Source organism: Neophocaena asiaeorientalis, unplaced genomic scaffold (genome assembly GCF_003031525.2).
Source record: "Neophocaena asiaeorientalis asiaeorientalis breed wild unplaced genomic scaffold, Neophocaena_asiaeorientalis_V1.1 scaffold86, whole genome shotgun sequence".
Taxonomy (NCBI): domain Eukaryota; kingdom Metazoa; phylum Chordata; class Mammalia; order Artiodactyla; family Phocoenidae; genus Neophocaena; species Neophocaena asiaeorientalis.
Window position 1 is genome coordinate 2,261,610 of NW_020175039.1, and position 24,456 is coordinate 2,286,065.

Below are 24,456 nucleotides of genomic sequence, written 5' to 3' on the forward strand. Positions count from 1 at the left end.
AAGCCCCCGGATTTTTTTTTTTTTTTTTTTTTAATGAATTCTCATAAGACAGCCCCATTGTGGTCTTTGTTGGCTAAAGAAAACTGGAGAGCAGTTCAATCCATTGCCCTGTATCCATTCTTTCTGGCTGAATATTTTCCCCAATTATGTAGACAAATGCTGAAAACTCCTCAACTATTATTTCACATAACCCAGGTTTAAGAAGCCCTCGGGGCTTCCCTGGTGGCACAGTGGTTGGGAGTCCTCCTGTTGATGCAGGGGACACGGGTTCGTGCCCCGGTCCGGGAAGATCCCACATGCCGCGGAGCGGCTGGGCCCGTGAACCATGGTCGCTGAGACTGCGTGTCCGGAGCCTGTGCTCCGCAACGGGAGGGGCCACAGCAGTGAGAGGCCCGCGTACTGCAAAAAAAAAAAAAAAAAAGAAGCCCTCGTTGGGGCATGGTCAGGCTGGGAAGGGCTCCTGTCCAGTGGCAGCCCCTTTACAGTTGTGCCATGTAGAGTTAGTATTAAAACCAGAGTTTCATTTTCTCCTTTGACTAAACCTCCTATTATGGCCTAATAAAGAAATCAGCTCTCTTATTTCACTCATTTAGCCTTTATTTGCTGATCAGTGTTAGTTTAAAAGGAAGCCAGCTTACTGCTTCTCAGTTGTTAATTTCCAAGTTCGAGTTTCTGGAAAAAGCGTGTCCGAACCCCTAGAGTCGAATTGCTACGTATTTGAAAAACATTTTCAAATCGAAACATTTTTTTCCCTCCTGAGTTCAGTGCCTGTGAATGCCAGAAGAAATTTAATTCTAAGAGGAATAAAAACATAACATCTTTTTCTAGTTAAATTGGAGCATATGCAATGCAAACAATGGATTTTTATGTGTACACACACGTTACCAGGTCCAAGCTCGCTCTGCTCGCCGCACGACAGGCCAATGAATCAGAGATGAGGTGTTGAGGTAGGGAAGACGACTTTATTCGGAAAGCCTGCAGACCGAGAACATGGCAGACTAAAGTCTCAAAATAACCGTCTTATCAGGGTTTGGATGCCAGTTTCTTTTATAGCACAGAGAGGGGGAGGAGATGAGGAAGTAAAGTAAAAAGGCCATAAGTTTTGCAAATATCCCCTGGAATGGCCAGCCTGGGGGAGGGGGTGTGTTAATTTCGTTCTTGCAGCCATCCACAGGGGGACAGGGTCCGGATGTTTCCCTGAACAAAGGCCCTTTGGTTTAACATTCAGGCGGAGGGGCAGGGTTCCCCAAGGCAGGCCATTATGTATAGACAGTATCCTTTTAGTGAACAAAAGCGACAGGAAGCAAACGCTAAAGTAAAAGAAACAGATCCGATATGTAGTCAGATTTGGCTCTTCCCTGTTACTTACACACACACACACACACACACACACACACACACACACACACACACACACATACACACACGCGCTCACGCTTAATGTTTGCAGCCCTTAACCCTCACCAAACCCTCCCTCCCTTGGTGTGCATTTGCAGGGCCAAGTGATTTCTAGCGATTCAGATCTGGTGGGCCCAACGAAGGGTCTCAAGACTTTTTTCAGAGAATCACTAACTAGTGTTCCTCATGGAGACCCCAAAAAAACTGGTAGGAGCCAACCCACCTGTGTGGAGGTCACGTGGGGGAAACTGTATAGGGCCAGATGCACTGTTGAAACCGGAGCATATGATTAAAAAGAGTATCTTAAAAAACACATCACCATCAATATTTATATAATCGTAAAACTTTCAAAATAAAAGAGGTCATTTTGTTCAACTCCACATTTCAGAGATGGTCAAACTGAGGCCAGAGATAAAAGAAAAATCAGCCAAGTGACATTTATCTTTTTTTTTTTTTTTTTTTTTTTTGGAACCACTGCGCCACCAGGGAAGCCCTATCTTTTTTTTTAATTAATTATTTTTGACTGCGTTGAGTCTTCGTTGCTGCTTGTGGGCTTTCTCTAGTTGCGGTAAGCGGGGGCTACTCTTCGTTGCGGTGCGTGGGCTTCTCACTGTGGTGGCTTCTGTTGTTGCGGAGCGTGGGCTCTAGGCGTGCGGGCTTCAGCAGTTGTGGCACAGGGGCTCAGTAGTTGTGGTGCACGGGCTTAGTTGCTCTGTGGCATGTGGGACCTTCTCAGACTAGGGATCGAACCCGTGTCCTCTGCATTGGCAGGCGGATTCTCAACCACTGTGTCACCAGCGAAGTCCCACTTGGCTAATTATTAAGTAACTCTGGACTAACTGATTACCCACCTGTATCAGCCAGCAGTTATGAGCCCATCCCAGCTTGGCCATCTCCCCCAACTACAAGGCGTCTCCCTCTATTTCACTAAAACATATACTATGTAAAATAGAGGTGGAACAATTCTCACTTGGATTAGAATCCCAATCTTCTAATTCATAAGGTAACGAAACTATCCTTTGATTCAATGATTTCTTTTAGGTTAAAAGATTCACGAGTCATCCCCGTTTCATTCCCCTCCTTTTCTTAGGTAGGCACCATGAACCCCAAGTCATGTTTAATGTTCTATCAAACCATTTATCACAAAGTATCATATAAATTGTGTCCTGTGATCAAACAGTGCATAGATAGAGAGACAAGCAGGCAAATTGATGGAAAAGGGGAATCACCCTCCAATCAACAGCTGTGGTAGGATTTAGGGAACTGTTTCTTTTCTCAATTTTTGATTAACACAGTTCACTACTTGTAAAATGAAAAAGAAAATTAATCGGGCAAGTTTAATACACAAAAAAGCTCGGCTATATTTAACACCATTAAGGAAAATGGTGACTGAGGGCTGCGGTTCGTAACCAGGATTCTGGCACCAGACAGCCACGGGCTCAGATCCTGAGTCGGCTCCCTACTGGCTACACCAACTTGGCTGCCTTTCCACGTTGCTTCCTCACCTTTAAAGTGACAATAGTAGTGCCTATGCCTCACGCCACAATGTTTACAGGGTCCACGGCCCCGAGTCCAGCACCCAGCTGGAACTCAGTAAGATGACTACGGCTGGCCGCACACAGAGCCGTAGGCTGGTGCAGAGGCTCTGCTCCCGTTTAGGACCTTTACAGTGTTATTTGTTCATAAGCAGTTAGACTGTGGCTCCTTGAAAATACGTTCACTCCGCCTCACAGGGGACATAATAAGGTCACACGAGTTGGACTCAGCCCAGCGAGGAGAGCACTGGGGCTGGGCCTCGGGCACCACCAGGCCTGCTGCAAGAGGCAAGAGGCTGAAGTGAGAGGGCACCCTAGGTCAGAGGTCAGAGGTCAGCCTCAGTTTCCCAGATTAACCCTCAGATGGCTGAGGCCCAGCTCCCCCCAAGCAAACACAAAGCCTCCCGGCCACCAGGCCCACTGAGGCCACTGGTTCAACAGGGCTGACTGGCGCCTGGTGGCAGCTGGGCCTGGAAGGAAAGGAATGGAGGTCAAGGCTGTAGTCTGCACTGGGGAGAAGGGGCTGCAGAGGGCGCACCTAGGGAAGCCCCAGGGCTGCCCTAGTGAAAGGAGAGGGAAGAAGAGAGGTGACCGCCATGAGGTTAACAAGACTGGGTTTGTCTACTACCTCTCTAGCTTCCAGAAAATTCCAGAGGCCAAAATACAGTATGGCCTCTCCAGCTGTAAACTGGTAGAGCACTTAGCTGGGAAAAACCTTTCCTTCCCCTTCTCAGCATAGGGGCCACTTCCTAATCCTATGGGAGAGCTGCTGAGGGGTGCAAGGCTCCACCCCCCTCCACCAGAGGCTCCTCAGGGAAGGACTGTCCCCATAGCGCAGATCCCCACCTCCTCGTGGGACAAAGGCCCATTTTTCCCTACTCCTCCTTTTCCACTGGGCTCTTTACAGAACTGGATAAGGAAGTGGAACGTGGGCCTCGGCCCAACGAGCCCGCGGGGTCAGCCTCATCAGGCCTTCCCCTACTCCCTGCCCCCAACAAAGGTACCAAAGCCCTTCTCCGCTCCCAGGTCCCTGTAATGCCCTGGCCTTCTGGGGAGGGTAAAGAGTCTGGGACACACAGTCTGACAAGCGAGGGGCGACACAAGGGACTACAGCACAGAGAACTGCAGGACAAATGCCTGGGGAACCTGTGACATGAGTCTGCTACACATATAGGGCACTTGCTAACGAGGCTGTGATAATATATGGAGCTTTTCCAACCAAATAGGCCCAATGCAATTATTATCTTTAATTAACTGGGTTGGGGGGAAAAAGAATTTAGCCATTTGAGGCAAGATGGTGCACTGGAAAGGAGTGGATGGGGTTGGGAGACAGATGTACCTGTTCTGCTTACTAGATGTGTCCCTGTGGGTAAATCACTTAACTACTCTTTGGGTTTTAGTGTTCTCACCTGTGAAATGGGGTTCTTGTATGTAAAGCATCTGGCAGGTAGAGAAGGCTCAGAAGGCAGCTGCTGTGAGAATCACACCCATTCAAGAATGCAGCTTTGGGACTTACCTGGTGGCTCAGTGGTTAGGAATCCACCTGCCAACGCAGGGGACATGGGTTTGAGCCCTGGTCTGGGAAGATCCCACATGCCGTGGAGCAACTAAACCTGTGCACCGCAACTACTGAACCTGTTCTCTAGAGCCCGAGAGCCACAACTACTGAGCCCATGTGCCACAACTACTAAAGTCTGCACTTCTAGAGCCCATGCTATACAAAAGAAGCCACTGCAATGAGAAGCCCGTGCACCGCAATGTAGAGTAGCCCCGGCTCACCGCAACTAGAGAAAGCCTGCGCGCAGCAACAAAGACCCAACACAGCCCAAAATAAATTAATGAATTAATTAAAAAAACAAACAAACAAGAGGGCTTCCCTGGTGGCGCAGTGGTTGAGAGTCCGCCTTACGATGCAGGGGATGCGGGTTCGTGCCCGGGTATGGGAGGATTCCACATGCCGCGGAGCGGCTGGGCCCGTGAGCCATGGCCGCTGAGACTGCGCGTCCGGAGCCTGTGCTCCGCAACGGGAGGGACCACAACAGTGAGAGGCCCGCGTATCGCGCAAAAAAAAAAAAAAAAAAAAAAAAAAAAAAAAAAAAAACGCATATTAAAAAGAGTAATTGAAAAAAAAAAAAGCAAGAATGCAGCTTTGCAAATGGAATTGATTGGTTAAAAAAACAGAGCACTGTTAAGATTTTATTTGAAAATTTCTTCTGCAAGAAAGGCCCCCCGCAGGCCTGTTGATTAGCTCATTTTTCCTTCCCTTTGTTTTGCAAATGAATGGGAGAGAATCTGGGACAAGGTCCAGTCCAGAAGGGTGCTTTGTAAAGACCCCCTAGGGACTGATTCGCCTGCAGGCAGTTGGGGAGAGCAGCCTCAGGCCTGGTCCTAGACTCCAGCTGAATTCAGAAAGTGAATTGAGGCTCTGCCCTGCCGGATGTGCCTTGGTTTCTGGTCTGGATATAACTTAGCAAAGACTATTTGTTTTTCTTGATAAGACATTAAAAGCTACGATAAAACCAAAGGGAGAGGAGAAAGACTAACTGCATATCCAAACTCTGTATGAAATGATTAATTTTTTTCTTTTTGCATTGTCTTAGCAGATTCAAACTAATTTCACCCTAAAGATACCCTGCGCCTCCAGGCCTGGTGTCTCAAACAATCTCATACCTAGCTAAGCTTGAAAGTAATCACACATCCTGAGATAAATTAAGTGAAGCATTTAGAAGTGATGCTCAGGGGTGAGAGTCAGGGGCACTGGTCTCTGTGTGGGAGGATCACAATTCTGCTCAATCAAAACCAAACCAAACCAAACCCAAAACCAGCACTGAAAGTCTTAGGGGGTTGAAAATCGGGACAGTAGTGAGGGTGGGGTGGCAGAAGAGCTAGGGAAAATTGTGGGTACATTCTCCAGTCATCATCAAAAACGGGGGGAGGGGCAGATCATTTTTCAGGTAATGATGGTGATAATCAGAGAGATCACATCTGTTGAGTCCAGTTTTCAAGGTGGTTGTTTTTTTTTTTAAAGCTACACTAAAACCAAAACATTTCCTTGTTGTGTTTTAAAACCAAATCAATCCAGTTTGCATAACAAACACCCTACAGACATTTACTTAATATTTAACTAAGGCTAAATGACAAGGTTCTACTTCAGAGGAACTGGGCAGAATCTCTGACACCTAATTCCATTTCATTCAGTGCAAGTTAGTGAGGGTTACAATCTGGCCATTGTTGAATACTTCTCAAGACTCATTAATCTCAAGCAAGAACCAACTTAACAAGCAGGGCAATCTTTTGAAGTGAATGGTGGTAGTGATTTAAACAGAGGATTAGGAGATAATCACATTAAAAGTCATCTTTTGGCACTAAAATTGACCCCTGTCTAAGGGTTGTGAATTACAGGGATGGGGCAGGCTGTTTTGCACTCCTCTCTTACCCAGTCTCAGAGACTCCCCTGTGACACAGCCAGATGGCAGCCTGCCCACATCCAAAGAGACACCACTGCATTTAGACACGTTAATCATAAAGCTACCTCTTAACCAATTTATGGAACTGTTTATAAAATAATACCCTAGACTCTGCTGCAGTTAGACACTAGATCATAGGCACAATTTAAATATAAATTTTAGTTCTACTTTATAATGTAGATACCAGCTAGCTAGCTTTCAATAACCAGAACGTGAGAAATGTAAAATCCATCATTTAAACTCAAGCTCTCCAACACAAGTTAATTTGACTTGCAAGAGCAGGAACGAAAAAAAAAAAAAAGAGTAGGAACGGAAGGACCTGCCAAGAGGAACCTTCTGCTGTTATGACTTCCTTATGGCCGGGATTTTGAGTGTACATAAAAATGGAATCTACAGTCACCAAGCAGTTCAGCATTTCCTCTTAAAGCATTCCTTTGATCGTGTTGAACACAAAACAGCAGACTACCTAACAAATATTTAGCGGTGGATTTGATATGCATTTCTAATGTACTGTCTAATACTGAGGGGTTCCCAGCACAAAATATGTAAAACCGCGTTAGCATTTGGTCTGCAGAAGAGATGACAGGCCTTTTTTTTTTTTTTTTTTTAATGTTATCCTGCCCTGCCCAGCATTTACTCTTTGCCCCCTTACTCCATGCCATGGATGGATCTCTTAAGTGTCACATAGCGAACGTATAAAGAAGAGTCATGACCATGTTATATGCCTCCAAAGATTCTCTAGCTGGGTCCTTTCATTTTGAAGCTAGGGATGCTGCAGGTCAGAATCATGAAGTGGCTTGAGCAAGGTTTCACCGCTACGATTATAGTCCAAGTCTCTTGATGTTTCAACCTGGCCCATGGCTCTGTGCTCCAATTCATTGTCTATCGCCGCCCCCGACACAGCTGCTTGGATGAAATACAGTCAACATACGCACTGACCCCGAGATGGATGGAGTTGTGCTACACAGTGAGCTGGGTCAGACTGTCCGGCAACTCTGAACTAAAAGACAGGAAGTTACCAGCTGGCAACAGGAGGTAAAGAAGCAGATCCTGGAGCAATTGCTTAACTGTAGCAGAAACCTAGCTGTTCACTGGCATCAGCTCCTGTGAGGTTCTGACTCCTACGGGATTCTTTGAAACCTTACAACAAATCCCCCCTTTCCTGAGCTAGTTTGAGTGGAAACCAAAAAAACACCCTATAAACATCAGCCTCATGTTCCTTTCATGGTATTTCAGGATGAGGAACCTCTGACCAAACCTCAAAGCTGCTGATAGAGGTAGAAGCAGCCCCCCTCCCCTGACATGAACACTCCTTGCTTCCATTCAAGGAGATCATCAAAAGCCATAAATTAAAATGGATGGAGGGGACTTTAAAAAAAACAAACAAACAAAAACACCCCACGAATTATCAGAAGAGAGATTAACCCTGCCCAGAAACTCTCAGAAGCAACCAGATCTTCAACATTCAAGAACAGTTTGCATAGGATGACCATTACTTAAAAATAACCACACATGGGTTAGAATGGTGGAGACTGTATCCTTTGATGTTAGGTAAAAGAAGTGTTTACAAATGGGGAAAAAAGACAAGGAAAAACTCCAAGACAAATTTAAACCTTCCTGCAGTTTAGGCAGCAAGAATCAGGTTTTCTGGGTTTCCCTGGTGGCGCAGTGGTTGAGAGACCGCCTGCCGATGCAGGGACACCGGTTCGTGCCCTGGTCCGGGAAGATCCCACATGCCGTGGAGGGGCTAGGCCCGTGAGCCATGGCCGCTGAGCCTGTGCATCCAGAGCCTGTGCTCCGCAACACGAGAGGCCACAACAGTGAGAGGCATGGTTTCTCCTGAGTAAGCTATTTTGTGGCCAGGGAAACTGCAGGCCAGAAAGATTAAGTGCCTGAAGATGGGAGTCCCAAATTCAAATTAAAGGGGCCAGGGAGGTCACAAAAGGTAGGGCAACAAGGAGTGGTGAGGTCTGCGCCTAAAACTAAAGTGAACACCCAGCATAAAAGCACTGAAATTCAATTTTAAGGGATTTTCTTAGGTCACTATTGCTGATACCATAAACTTACGTACCATTTCTCAAAATCTTAAATTTCTAAAAATCTTATACATAAAGGCGCATTGCCTCTGAGACATGGAAGATCAATAGTTGAATACATTTTACGTTAACTGCTGAAAAGCAATTAAAAACTTAAAGCCCTTTAAAAATATACTCAAAAGACTGACGATTCACAAGCGTTAACACAAATGGCTGATGAAAGTCTGAAAAATATTTTCATTTTCACTAAAAATATATGAAAATTAATGGAGGTACCATTTTTCATCGGTTTAATCAGCAATGATTGAAAAAATGAGAACACACAAAGGTTATGAGGAAGAGTCAAAAGGAGTACTCTCACACAGCTGATCAGGGGTACTGATAGCAAACAACACTCCTAGGAATACAATTTGGCAACATGCATCACTATCCCTAATGATTCTATCAATACTATGTGTCAGGAGGTTTCCCCTCTGAGGAATAAGCCTATTCTTCCCTAGTGAATAATGTCGTTTCATTTAAAATTAGTCAAGACAAAGTTGAAAGAAATTCGTGGCTCAACTTTAGGCATTCATCTCCTATTCTATCTGTATTCCCCCTAATTTTGATTTTACCTACATTTCCCATTTTTTCTTGCATCTCATCTTGAATGCCATGCAAGATCTGTGAAAAGAGGCAGGATGTAAGTATCATAAGAATAGAGAAGATGGGCCTCCCATGGGCCAGTTGTGGTATCGATATTTGCATTATTCTACAAAATGGAGAATAACTTTAGCAAAAAGTGAGATTTTGCCTCATGTTACAAAGCTGAACACGATGCAGTTTCAACGAAATTGCCTCTAACATTTTTAAGACACAAGCAGTACTATTTTCTTTTGGGTGGGGCTGTCACCACACCACAGTGGAAGCCAGGAGATCAGATAAGCACTCAGTTGGGCAGTGACTCCCTGTGAAGCACCACCTATAACATCTCTTCATGAGCATCTAATGAATAACCCATTCATGGCCTTTTCTGTCCCAAGGTCGAAGATTCTATTGAATCCAATGACAGGTTAAAAACCTTGATAAGTGACAGAAGAAAATACCTCACTGATGTTTTTCAGCTAATTAAAAAAAAGCTTATCTAACTTTTCTGGGATAAGATACATTTGACTTGTCAAGAAGGGCCTACAGAAGACACTTAAGTAGTAGATGGAGTTAATAAATGCCATACAGGCAAACCTGAAATACAACCATAGCAAATATGCAATGGAAGAGAACCTTGGGCAAGTCATTTTAATGCTTGAAGCTGAGTGGCGGCCCTCTCTAGCACAAGAGGCCTTCGGGGACAGGATCAAATCCACTTAATCCAAAGTGATCCTCTCTGCATGTCAGTTCCCTGATCTGTAAAACTGGCAATAATCACTTCTCAGGATTGCTGGCAGGATTAAATTAGGTAAAATATGTAAAGCGTTATTGCACTGAGTGGCATGTGTAGTAAGTCCTCAACATATAATATGGCTTATTATTATTTGAAGTATTACTATCCCAATCTATAAAATGATACCAACCCATTGTTACGAAGATCAAATAATGAACACAGATGCCAGCAAAAGCAATGAGAGGTGCAACAGACAAGAGGAACAATTATGATTGTGATGAGAAAACAGTTAATATAACCATAAATTCTGCTAAGCTACTTCAGACAGTATGAGTCACCCCTAATATAAAAAATTATTTTTAAAAGCAATAAAACCTGTTGAGACTTCATCCAATGACAATTGTCGAATTAACATGAAATTTGTCAAGAGGTTTGGCACTCTCGGACACAGCTGCCTTCCAAAGGATTTTGGGTGAGAAAAGATGTTTAAAGCTAGGGGACTTCAAATTCTGCCCCTTATATAATTAACATTTCTTCACCCTCACCCCTTAAAGAGGCAGCCACTAATTTAGGGATATCCCTTACAGGAGACAGGCTGCCTCAGCAGGGAGCTGATTGCCCAAAAGAATCTCACCCGTCTCCACCCCTCCTTCCCTCCCAACTGCCAACACCATCGGGAATTTTCCTTCCCTCCACCCACTTTCAACACTGGAGCCAAACCAAGCCTCTCTCATTATTATCTATCTCCGCAGCAGAGCACAAGGCAAACACCTTTCCCACCTCTGAACCCTCCCCCACCCACCCCAGCCTCTACCTCTCTCCCTCTGCCCCTTCTTCCTTCCCTCCCTCCATCCTCCCCTTGGACCGGCCACTATTCCCTCCACCGGAACTGCCAGGAATGCACACACTGCTTCACTGATACGAATTACATACCTCTCCGCATGGGGGCCTTTTGGACCTGGCCATGCACCCATTTCTGAGAGCAAATAGCACATCGCCAAAGCTCAGGACAAACTGCATAGTCAAAGGGTGCTCTTTCCTCTCTCAAGTAAAGACTTTATTTGCCCACTCTCTGACAAAAGACTGGTAATTCTACCTCAAATGGAAAATCTTTTGAGCCCTTTGAAATGAGGACTCCAAAGCGAAAAATAACAACCCATAATGACAATCTGAGTCCCCTAACCACTGCCTCCCATCAGGTCTAAAGATCTTTCCGGCCACTCAGGAAAAGTTTTCCACCCTCGGTGGGCAAGATAATTGGCCTTGAGCTGACTGTACACAGTATAAGATATTCCCAGGTTACTAGAAGTATTTTGCATCATTTGCCCCACTTGACAACCATAAAAGTTGGAGATATATATATTTTTGGTATCTCAGAAAATAAATGACAGGAAAAGAAGCTCAAGCACCACGGGTCTTGGGTGCATTTTCACGTCCTAAGAACAGAAGGATTGCACCCCGCTCCCTGTCTCTCCTCCCCCAGCTCCTCCCGGGGACATCACCACCCTGCAGGAACGGAAGCCGCTTGCGGAGGGAGAGGAACAACCGCACTCATGTACATCTCTTGCAAGATGCCTGTGCTTTTGCAGATTCTCGTTGGATCACACTTTTAGACAGAAGCTAGGTTTCAGAAGAGGGCTGGAAGGGAGACAGGGATGGAGAAAGGAAAAAGTGGCTTGTAGTTTGAGAGAGAAAAGGAGCAAATAGGAAGAATCTGGGGCCAAATAATCTTAACCATGAGCCCGAGGGACCTTAGCTGTTCTTCAAGGCCAGAGGCTTCAAACCAAGCCACGGAAGTTTAGACTTAAAGGATTCTTTGTTCAACTGGCATATAGAGCTTTTAAAAATGTAAGCCCTACATTTAAAGATTTCACATGAAAAAGAGATCTGACCACACCAGCCTGTCTTGCCTCTCTCAGGCACAGGTGGAGGTAAGGGGTAGCCACTCCCAATGCCCCAGGTGCCCCACCCAGCACTTCACCGCTTTATTCCTCTGCCCTGCCTTTTAGGATATCTGCACTTATGCCTCCTGATCAAGGCCCCTCTCACTTGTTCTACAAATGAGAAAAACAAAAGCACCAGGGGTGCAGCCACGGCTTCTCAGAGCAGAGCCGCCCAAGAACCCCAGCTTCTTTAGATACAACAGGCACTCCTTTTATTCTGTTTTTTTTTAACTGAAGTAGAGTTGATTCACAATGTTGTGTTACAATTTCTACCGTACAGCAAAGTGACTCAGTTATACACATGTATATTCTGTCATGTTCTTTCCCATATGGTTTCTCACGGGATGTTGAATACAGTTCCCTGTGCTATACAGTAGGACCTTGTTGCTTATCCATCCTGTATATACTAGTTTATCTCTGTTCATTCCAAACTCCCAGTCCTTCCCTCTGCTCCCCGCCCTCCACACTGGCAATCACAAGTCTGTTCTCTATGTCTGCCAGTCCTGTTTGTTTCGTAGAGAGGTTCATGCATAAAGAAGATGTGGTACATATATTAAATGGAATACCACTCAGCCATAAAAAAGAATGAAATAACGCCATTTGCAGCACCATGGATGCAGCTGGAGAATATCATACTAAGTGAAGTAAGTCAGAATGAGAAAGACATATCATATCACTTATATGTGGAATCTAAAATATTTCTTGACCAGGCACTTCTGAAGCTGTTTTCAGAGCAGAATCTTGAGTCAGGGAAACAGCCGCGCTGGCAACCTTGTCCCTGAAGCCCCCTCTCCCGGCTAAATCATCTTTGACCTAAAAATTGGTTGATCTTTAAGACTCTTTCACCTTCTTGGACTCATCACCATGTGTTAGCACGCTTATGGGGACTTGCAGAGTCCTCGCGTGCACCAGGCCATACCCTACGTGTCTTCATGACGATTCTGGGAGACGTGCATTAACACCATTTTACAGGCTCAGGACAAGGGCACATGGACAAGCGCAGTGGCTGAGCTGCACTTGAACCCAGGCCTACCTGATCCCAGGGTCCGGATGCTGGCAGCATGCCTTGCAGCCTTGCAAATAACCACCATCTCCCCCAGTTTAAAAAAAAAAATCAGGGACTTCTCTGGTGGTCCAGTGGTAAAGAATCCACCTTACAATGCAGGGGACGAGAGTTCGATCCCTGGGCAGGGAATTAAGATCCCACACGCCACTGGGCAACTAAGCCCACACACCACAATTACTGAGATCTCGTGCCTCAACTAGAGAGCCTGCATGCCACAAACTACAGAGCTCACCTGCCCTGGAGCCTGCACACCACAACCAGAGAAGAGAAAACCTGCGCGTCACAACTAGAGAGAAGCCTGCATGCCTCAACAAAGACCCCGCGTGCTGCAACTAAGACCCGATGCGGCCCAAAAAATAAATCAAATAAATAAAAGTCAGGACTTATTTGATCCTGAACAAAGTTCAACGATAGGGTCCCGAACAAAACATCAGAAGGGGCTCCACCTCTCCACCCAGAATTATCATTGGGTTTTCGTGTATACGCCGGCTGCCCCCACAATACTACAAGCTTCCTCAGAGAAGTTGCCCTGCCTTACATGCTTTTGTGTATCCAATAGACATGAGGTGGTTACACTTAATACCACTAGGAATTATTAGTCAACAGCTCCTATTTTGTTTCTGATCAAATTTTACTAAAAGGGGTTTCTTGGGAGGAAGCATTTTATGTCCCTTCATGGATTCTCAGAAAGGTCCTTTTCCTGTACATCATCTCTTCCTCTCTCATAGTCTTATTCACGCATAGCTTTTAAATCTTTTCTTCCATTTTCCCAAAGTAAACCAGGTAAAAATTCAACTCTAAGTGATTTTTAATAAAGAGCATATATGCAGAGTACTTGAATCCCAAAGCAGGTAGTTGTTGTAGAAGTAATACTGGTTCATAAGTAATAATAATACTTACAACCCATATTATGGTCAGTCTTCTGGACAAATAAGGATCAATATTCCAGTGAGTGAACGGAAGGAATGTTATGTAGAACACTTCTTGTCCCAAAGCGGCTGAAAATCTGAATAGGTAATAGTAGAAATAATTCTTCACAATGTACTTCTGTACATAAGCCTAAAAGACAAAAGTTAGAAGACTCTGTGAGTTCATTGAACAGGTCACTATAAGGCAAGTTTTAAAAACCTCTATCTAAGGACTTCCCTGGTGGTCCAGTGGTTAAGACTCCATGCTCTCAATGCAGGGGGACCTGGGTTTGATCCCTAGTCAGGGAACTAGACCCCGCATGCATGCTGCAACTGAAACAGTCCCCCATGCCGCAACTAAGACCCAGCGAAGCCAAATAAATAAATATGTAAAAATAAATTTAAAAAAAAAAGAACCTCTACCTAGGGACTTCCTTGGTCGTCCAAAGACTCCTTGCTTCTACTGCAGGGGGTGTTGGTTCCATCCCTAGTCGGGGGAACTAAGATCCCACATGCCCCTAGATGTGGCCCCCCAAACAAAAACAAACAAAACAAAAAAAACCCTCTATCTACGAATCACAGGGTTTCAATTGCCAAGGTGCTACCTCCTCTCCCCTTGTGTAATTACAGTATCAGTACTAGCAGCCTACAGTGTTACTGAACATCTATCAACCCCCAGGTGTCTACACAAACACAGATGATGTTAATTCTTCCTAAAATTAAATTAGTAACATCCAAGACAGAAATATCAGGGAAAGATACACAAAAAAACCCAAACCTTTCTCCTGTGTCCACAGAGGGCTAGAAACTCAAGGGAGGTGAACTCCGCTAGCACACACTGTGTGGGTCTATGAGTGTGCTAGGCAGGAGAATGTCCCCAAAGATGTCTACCTCCTAATCCTTAGAACCTGCGAAGATGTTACCTTACACGGCAAAAGGGGCTCTGCAGATGTAATTAATGATTTCGAGATTGAGGGGTTACCCTGGGTTATGTAGGTGGCTTCAATGGAACACAAAGATCTTTAACTAATAGAAGGAGGCGGAAGAGTCAAGCGGCAGAAAGTGATTTGAAGATGGAGGAAGGGGGCGTGAGTCAAGGGATGCTGGCGCCTCTAGAAGCTGGAAAAAGTGAGGAAAAGGATCCTCTCCTTGAGGCTCCAGAAGGAACACAGCTCTGCTGGTACCTTGATTTCAGCCAGATAAGAACCATTTTGGACTTCTGACCCCCATATATTTTGTATCCACAGAATAAATACGTGTTGTTTTAAGCCATTAAGTTCGTGGTAATTTGTTGCAGCAACAAGAAATTAACATGAAGACTTTAGAAAAATCCTTGCAGATGAATGTTTGTAATTTACCTTTTAAATGGGCTTCGTCAAGTCGGCCCACTACAGTGATGGTGCAAGAAACACAGCAAGTGGGCACGGGGCCTGCTAAAAATGCACTCCCATTTTCTATCATCCTTCTCCATCCTGTTATCCTGGTAGCAGGCAGGGAGGAAAAAAAAAAAAAGCCTTATGTCGACACTGCCCTCGGCTCCAGAGGCATATCTGGATTCGTGTAAACCAGTCACGGTTATGTTCAAAAATTCAGCCTCAAACCAAGCAGTACATGGCGCTACCTGGGAGGAAGATGCTAGTCAGAGAGAGCATACAACGTAAGCCAGAAGTTCATCTCTCTACTGGGATGAACGTTACTTCTAAGTGAATTCAAAGGAGAAAGAACGGATGCATCGTAAGGTGGAAAGACAATAATGCACAAAATGAATTAAATAAGGAAGTGTATAGTTCTACCTCTCTGCCAAGATACTACGGTTAGATGTGCAAAACAAGGTCAAGGGACTGAGATGAATAAATGACAAACTCCTCCCTCCCTCCTTCTCCGTCTCATTATCTAATATGAGGACTAATCTCTGCAGATTCTGTTTTATAAACATACATCCAACAGGCTTGACCTTGGGGCAAATCCTGTGAAGTGACGTCTTTCACGTAAAAATTAGTTATTTTAAGGCACCAGCTGTCAGGTACACTTGGTAATCTGTCCTGCTTTGAAGCTTTATGAGGAAAACTTTTGCCAAACTTTGACAAGGGTCAAACCCCTCCCTCGTGTCATTTCATGGTACCCAAGTGTTACATGACATTATAAATATTCAGCGACAACCATTCTCTACCCTAGAGGCTTAACTGAGACCAAGTTCAATATTTTCATCCTAGTAAATAATCGAAAAAACTGGCACGGATGACAGCAAACTGCTTTAGTATTACATATCGCTAACTAATATCTCTAGGCATGCCTTTTACATTCTCTTAGGAACTCTCTTTAATTTTTAGAAACGCTCTTTTTTCTTTTTTCGTTTTTGAGTAGAGAGCTAAATATTCTCTAAATCTTCTTTAGAAACAAAAAGCAAAGGTGAAGTTAAAAATATCAACATGTATATAGGGCAGCCAAAGGAGCTTTTAGATAACATCTCTGTATATGTAATTAAATAGGTTGAGAGCCAATATTTTCTTCCAAATTCTTCAGAATTATATGTAGTGTAAGTAAAGTAGTTAACTACTTGTCTTTTCAGGACAATAATCTAATTTCCCCTTGTAGGAAATCTCAGTGTGTATCACTTCAATATATCTTTGTAAATAATTTCAGTTTCAGGGTATGTGTTGGTCGCATCAGGAACAGTTAGAGGGAAAAGAAACCGGGGTTAGAAATAGAAATGGTAGGTAAAGTGAATGGCAGAGAGAAGAGGAGATAAAACTGAGAACTGTAGACCATTCTGTAGAACTGGTCGTGCCCAAGGAGCTGACATCCCAGGCAGTGGAGCCGTGTTTCTGCAGCACAGACTCAGGAGTCAGTGATTAGCAGCTAATTTTTAGACAAAAGATCAGGAAAAGCACTGAACATTCAGGTTAGTGGAGAGGAGCTACTTTTAGAAATAAAATACCTCTTAGTATACCAATCACCTGCCTCAAAGCCAAAGAAGTTTCTGGTAAACAAGGGATGATAAGATGGAAATTACCCAGATAGCCATTATTACTAACTGCCAAGTGTCACTGATATTCTCATTTGTCTATTTGATTTCCTGGTTTCTTTTCTTGAAAGTGAAAAAGGAAAACGGTTTTGCAGGTGGGGATAAAAAACATGATCTCAGTCTCCCAATGCCATCTTTCCCTTTTGGTCACAAATTTCTCAAATGCACATTCTCCTAAAATGGGGCTTTTGGTAACTTAAGGTTTGGGTGGGAGAACAGCTGCTCTATTTTGCAGATACAAGAGTAGTCCCTGTTCTCTGCAAGGCTGCCTTCAATGCATAACTAAGTCATGACCGAAAGGGAGCGGTACAGATTTACCCCAAGATGAAGACAAAGAACGCTGAGAATATATGACGCCTTGACTTAGGTCTGCCCCGAAACACCTGAACAGTGTTTACTTTTCCAAGTGCACACAGAGGAGTCCTAAATGTAAAGGAAATATGGCCAGGTCAGCACCACTGGCTGGAATAAGGGCAGACCCAGACAGAAAAGAAGCGAATGCCTAGCACACTTGGTAGCTGACCCAGCTTTCGAGCTGTCAAAGGAGGAGTACAAGAAATAGCTTTTAGGACTTCCCTGGTGGCGCAGTGGTTAAGAATCCACCTGCCAATGCAAGGGACGCGGGTTTGAGCCCTGGCCTGGGAAAATCCTACATGCCGCGGAGCAACTAATCCCTGTGCACCACAACTACTGAGCCTGCGCTCTACAGCCCACGAGCCACAACTACTGAAGCCCACGCACCTAGAGCCGGTGCTCCACAACAAGAGAAGCCACCACAATGAGAAGCCTGCGCACCTCAACAAAGTGTAACACCGGCTCACCACAACTAGAGAAAGCCCGCGCGCAGCAACGAAGACCCAACACAGTCGAAAAATTAAATACATTTATTAAAAGAAAAAAAAAAAGGGCTTCCCTGGTGGCGCAGTGGTTGGGAGTCCGCCTGCCAGCCAAAACAATGTGTGACCTTGGGGAAGTCAATTCGCCTTTCTGAACCTAAACGGCCTCAGCTGCCAATGATGGAGTAGGATTAGTTCAGTTGGCTTTTAATATACAAAAAGAAAATTTAAGTAGGGAAAGGCCCATTAAACAGAATGTTACCACAGGACCTATTACATAAAAAGATTGAAACCAACTGGTCGAAAGTGAGGAGGGTCCCAGGGAACCCCTATTTCAGGCCAGGCACACCCCCATCCCAACGCCCAAGTTTTTCTCTGGAATATCCCCTCAGAGCAGTTCCGTAATCAGTTTGGAAACCGCCGACCTTAATCTGTACTCGACCTCACATACCACCTTTCTGTAACTAACTCTTGGCCTGGAGAACACAGGCTATAGGCATTCTGACTTTGAGGTCTTTAAAGGACTCGATAAACTCTGGACCAATGTCTCTGCAAAGTCAAATTACTTATCTCCATTTTTTTTAGATTAGAACTGTAAATGCAAATATTCTTCCAAAGGTCAAGTTTGAGATACCACTCTATCTCAACACAGCCGGAAGGAATTCACATCGGGGAGGGTAGTATCTAAGGCTCCCAGCAGCCATGTTAATTGCAATCAGTAGAAGGAGCTCATTCTCTTTGGCCGAGAGAGAGATCAAATCCATACAGGGTACAGCACAGTCTTACTTAAAAATAACTTTAGGACTCAGAGCTCTTATAGATCACACCAAACATCATTTCATTCACCGTGGCTTTGCTTTAGAGAAGTTCTACAGACCGATAAGAGGCAAGTGGGTCCAGGGTAAAGTGGCCTGGAGAAAAGAGCCCAGGAAGAGGGGAGGGTGCAGAGCTGGTGGACAAACTTTGCGTCCACAAACTCTGGACGCAAAGTGTCTTGGATTAAATCCAGGCTGTTCCAACACTCACTACCTGAATAATCTCACGCCAATGACTTGATCTCCTGGGGCTTCAGATTCCCCTTCTGCAAATGGGAATAATAACAGTACATACCACAGGAGGACGCTGGGAAGATTAAACCAGAGGCTGTTGCTGGTGTGTGCAAGGCGTTCTGGTCAAAGCCTGGCAGAGAAACGTCTCACAAAGACCTAGCTCTCGGCTGTGAATGACGATGCTGGCGGTGAGGATTTCCCATAAGGCACTTCTCAATTATAACACACATGCAACTCACCTGGATCTTGTTTAAAATGCAGATTTTGATGCAGTTCACCTGCGACAGGGTCGTAAGTTCTAATGGGCTCCCAGGTGATGCATATGCTGCCCGATTGCCCCCCAATGGACGAAACTTTGAGTAGCAAGGAACAAGGACACCCCAGTGAAGGGTTTTTAAACCCAAAAGGAAGGTTCTCAGGTTTAATTCTCAGTGTTAGAGGAAGCCCCAACGGGAGTTTTAAGAGAGTAAGATAATGTGATCAAAGCAGCAGGTATTGTAAAGCAGAAACTAACACACCATTATAAAGCAATTATACTCCAATAAAGATGTTAAATAAAATAAAATAAATTTAATTAAAAAAAAAAAGCAACAAGTAAAAATGCTGGTGAGAAACCGGAAGGGAACAGTTAGTGAATCCTACGGAGGATCCCACAGCGGTCCACATGCAGGAACTGAGCCCAGGCGCACCCCTCAACCACAAAAGGTACTAATGGGAAGGCCACGAGAAGAGGCGTCCCGATGAAATAGCAGCGGATCAAACAACCAACTGACGACGCGGAAAGAAAGAAGCCATCCCAGGCTCCCTCCCTTCATCCGGGTAGGGTCTGCATAAATTCCTGGATGACAAGTCCAAAATTAGTTAAGGAGTCATGAAGCTTGAGAAGCATTCCTAACCTCTCAGACCATCACGGTACAGAAAAAGAAACCTCATTTCCCTAAAAAGGGCTCTTGCACCACCATCAGAATCCTGGCGTGGAAACAAGGTTCTCTGGCTCTGCAGGCAGGAGCAGCTGCCATTATGTTCTTTGCTAAGATAGGGGCAGCAATCTGCTTTATTTTTAAGATAAAAACTCACAGGAGAGTATTCCGTTAATATCAATGGTTTTTGCAATTCTAAACTGTTTCTTTTTTTTTTTTTTTTTGCGGTACGCGGGCCTCTCACTGTTGTGGCCTCTCCCGTTGCGGAGCACAGGCTCCGGACGCGCAGGCTCAGCGGCCATGGCTCACGGGCCCAGCCGCTCCGCGGCATGTGGGATCTTCCCGGACCGGGGCACGAACCTGTGTCCCCCTTATCGGCAGGCAGACTCTCAACCACTGCGCCACCAGGGAAGCGCTAAACTGTTTCTTTTTTTATATAAAGTTATTTTATTTATTTATTTTTGGCTACTCTGGGTCTTCGTTGCTGCACGCAGGCTTTCTCTCGTTGTGGCGAGTAGGGGCTACTCCTCGTTGCAGTGGGCGGGCTTCTCATTGTGGTGGCTTCTCTTGTTGCGGAGCACAGGCTCTAGGCACGCGGGCTTCAGTAGTTGTGGCACGCAGGCTCAGTAGTTGTGTCTTGCAGGTTCTAGAGCACAGGCTCAGTAGTTGTGGTGCACGGGCTTAGTTGCTCCGTGGCATGTGGGACCTTCCCAGACCAGGGATCAAACCCATGTCCCCTGCACTGGCAGGCGGATTCCTAAACACTGCGCCACTTGGGAAGTCCCTAAACTGTTTTTTTTTAACCCAACTTGGGAAAGCCTTTGTGATTTCTAGTTACATGTGCTGTACATTCAGCCTACACACTGATTCTTCTCATCAGCTCCCAAGGGTTGTCCCCTTGGCATTATTCTTCAAGGTGGGAATTGCTTCATGTGCTTGGGGCTGTGGGAGAAAAGGGGCATCAGCCTAGGTCTCCAGACTGACAGCCATTTACAGAGACGGGGGCCTACCCAGAAACGCCTTCCATGGCTGGGGCAGTGTCCTGAAAGGCAGTCGATTCAGAACTAAAACTCTGCAAGCCTTGCTCTCTGATTCTCACGCTCAGCATACATTCATCCAGAATTAGTAATCTAGAGCCTAAAGATTAGGAAGGGCAGATCTAAGGAACTCGATGCCACTTTCATTAGAGCCTACACTTTGCGAGGTCTTGGTCCTGCTACCTCTCTCTGAAAGAATAGGCTTTGGTGGGCATGCCATTACACGCTGCAGAGGTGGAATATTTGCAAAATAAACACTCGAAGCTATTATAAGACACCAACTAGCATGTTAACACGCCAAGTACAAACCAAGCAATGCCCAACATTTTTTTTTTTTATGTACCAACATTTTTTTAAAAATTGAAGGTGGCAAACCTTTTCTGGAGAGATGCCATGCCTACACAGACCATTCATTCACTGCTTACACTTTAGTGATGGAAGAGTGACAATAAGCAAGAGTATTTCATTTAGCAATAAGCCCGAGGATGAAATTAAAGCAGGATCAAGTGATACCAAATGATATGTATGTGCTGGGGAGGTGCTCTCCAAGGAGGGGCCATTTGAGCTAAGCCCTGGATGGGGAGATAAGCTGGTTCCTTTGGGGTCTGGGGTCAGAGAGGCCACTGAGCAAAAGGCCCCGAAGTAGGAAACAGGCCTGTGTGCTGGGACACAGGTGGAAAAGAGAGAGATAGGAGATGAAGTTAAGAGCAGCAGCTGGGATCTAGGCTGGGAGCAACAGTTAAGTCCTGGAAGGTTTCAAATAAGAGTATGATTTTTTGAACTCTGGCAAGACTGAAACAAATTTTGGCTCAGAACCCATGGGAAGAAGCCCTGCTTTTAATTCTTTTGTTTTTTAGTTTCTGAAACTTAGTGGAGAAATATCATTAACTAGCAGTGCTAAACTTAAAAGCCGGCCTTCCCAGCCTCATAGCACAGGGAGATCAGCTCGGTGCTTTGTGACCACCTAGAGGGGTGGGATAGGGAGGGTGGGAGGGAGACGCAAGAGGGAGGTGATATAGGGATACATGTATACATATAGCTGATTCACTTCGTTATACAGCAGAAACTAACACACCATTGTAAAGCAATCCAATAAAGATGTTAAAAAAAAAAAAAAAAGCCAGGCTTCCCTGGTGGCCCAGTGGTTAAGAATCTGCCTGCCAATGCAGGGGACATGGGTTTGAGCCCTGGTCCAGGAAGATCCCACATGCCATGGAGCAACTAAGCCCGTGCGCCACAACTACTGAGCCTGCGCTCCACAGCCCACGAGCCACAACTACTGAAGCCCGTGAGCCTAGAGCCCGTACTCGGCAACAAGAGAAGCCACTGCAATGAGAAGCCCGCGCACTGCAATGAAGAGTAGCCCCTACTCGCCGCAACTAGAGAAAGCTCACGTGTAGCAACGAAGACCCAATGCAGCCAAAACTAAATAAATTTTTTAAAAAAGAAAAAAAAAAAGAGTAAACTTAAAAGTCACTGGGGGTAGAGTCCTACTGTTTGCCCAGTGAGGTAGACATGCATTCTTCTTGAATTTACGTCTCTTTACTAATATGCTCCCATCACTTTTAATTACTCTCTTTTTTTAAGTTAGGAAATCAAGACTTTCCAACCTATAAAGAAAATTAAATGATGATCACTTAGGAAGCCTAAGGATGATTGACAGTGTCCCTTGAAGGGGAAAACAGAAGGAACAAGAATGTAGGAGGGTATCCCCTTTCATCTTGCAATTCAGATAGAATTACGAGTTGGGTGATCTGAGATGCCTGCTCAGTGCTCGGGTGATTAAAATTTCAGGATGGCGAGACTGAAAGTCAATAAAATGGAAGGACAACTTCTTCGAAGAAAAGAGCTTGAAAGGGAACTGCACACTAATCGCTTTCGTCTGCCTCACTGGCGTTTGCTGGGATCACTGATCACTCAGTCTGTGTCCAAGCACGAGAGGGAGGCTGGAGAGGACTGAACCCAACGTGGCTTTTATTTACGGTAGAGGTTTTCGTTGTAGCCTTTTCCACAATTTGAGCTTTGTTTTCCTCCTGACCATCCATCGGACTTTAGCTCCTCCTCTGAACGTCTGATAATTTTTTTTCTTTTCCCAGGGACCAGCTCTCATACTGGCACCATCAGGAAGGGCGAACCGGGACAAGGATCGTGAAATTCTGTGATCCAGGGTGACAACAATGCTCCACCTGAACCAAGAAATGGATCTCACAACTCGACAAAGGGCTGCCTCGTCATCACTGTTAGAACTCTGTGCCTGAGACACGGAATCTGCTGAGGAAGCAAATCTAGGAAAGAGAGAGAGAGAGAGAGAGAGAGAGAGAGAGAGAGAAAGAGAGAGAGAGAGAGAGAGAGAGAGAGAGAGAGAGAGAGAGAGAGAGAGAGAGAGAGAGAGAGAGAGAACAGGACAGCAGTTTGCAGAGACCAGAGACAGGGCCTCTGCTAGAATTCCCACCATAGGCAGTAAGAGCACCAGGAGTCAACACAAAGAACAGAAATTACCGCTCCCATTTTTAGAGGGGGTGGGAGAACCAGCTGCCCTTTAAATTCTCAAAATGTCTTAAGAACTTAACTGTTATTCAAAATATTTGGATCCGCTAAAACCTGAACCACATTGTACCAAGCATTCTTCCATTTAATTGTTAAGCCCTTGTGTGTTCAGCGGGATTTTTGGTGCAGATGTTTCTGATTCATTTATATTAACTTATCAAAATGACATTTGGAAGAGCTATAGGATGTTCAAGAAGGAGTCTTATAAACTTGGGTTCATTAGTTTTAATCCAGGAATTCCACCCCCCGCCCCAATGCACATACTCAGAATTCAGAACTTGGAAGGGTTGACTCAGTTCTGCTATAAACTGGCAGCATGAACTCACCCATTCCTAATTCCCTTCAAAAAACATTTGCTAAAGATTTAAAAGACACCACCAAAAAATGGGTAAAGGGGGTCAAAAGGTATAAAATTCTAGTTATAAAATAAATAAGTCACGGGGATGTAATGTACAGCATGGTGACTATAGTTAATAATACCATAATTGCATATTTGAAAGTTTGCCAAGAGTAAATTGTAAAAGTTCTCAACACAAGAAAAAATATTCTGTAACTATGTATGGTGATGGATGTTAACTAGCCTTATGTGATCATTTTGCAATATATACAAATATCAAATCACTCTGTTGTACACCTGAAATTAATATAATGTTATATGTCAGTTATACCTCAATTAAAAAAATTTTTTTATTTTTAAAAGGCACCACCAAAATGTAAGAAAGTTATTCAAGTACATGTAGGTTTTTCTCCTTGGTGATCTTTTACCGGCAAAGATTTAAAAACAAACATTTAGGGCTTCCCTGGTGGCGCAGTGGTTAAGAATCTGCCTGCCAATGCAGGGGACACGGGTTCGAGCCCTGGTCCCAGAAGATCCCACATGCCGCGGAGCAACTAAGCCCATGTGCCACAGTTACTGAGCCTGCGCTCTAGAGCCCGTGAGCTACAATTACTGAGCCCACGTGCCTAGAGCCTGTGCTCCACAACAAGAGAAGCCACCGCAATGAGAAGCCCACGCACCGCAACAAAGAGTAGGCCCCGCTCACCGCAACTAGAGAAAGCCCACACGCAGCAACAAAGACCCAACACAGCCAAAAATAAATAAATAATTGTTTTTAAATAAATAAAAAATAAAAACAAACATTTAAATCAGACAAAGCCAAAACTGAAGTCTGACTAGTTTGCCACTGAAGTCAAAGATTTTATCCAAAGGCTTTCCTGCTTCCATCCTTCTTGTTTATCTGGGCTAAACGGGCACAGAATGTTTAGTTTGGAGTTTTCTTTACCCAGGGCTACCATGTTAGTAGATGTGTGTGTACATGGAGAAGAAAA

General features: G+C 44.7%; 1 protein-coding gene across 1 annotated transcript in view; it reads right to left on the reverse strand.

Moving 5' to 3' along the window:
• The window catches only part of SGPP2 (sphingosine-1-phosphate phosphatase 2), a 76,722-nt gene extending 62,878 nt beyond the window's left edge, over positions 1 to 13,844 (reverse strand). Inside the window, exon 1 of the mRNA XM_024763109.1 lies at positions 13,706 to 13,844. The gene's annotated coding sequence lies outside the window, so the exon portion shown is untranslated. The remainder of the gene's footprint in view (positions 1 to 13,705) is intronic.
• Positions 13,845 to 24,456: the final 10,612 nt, after the last annotated feature.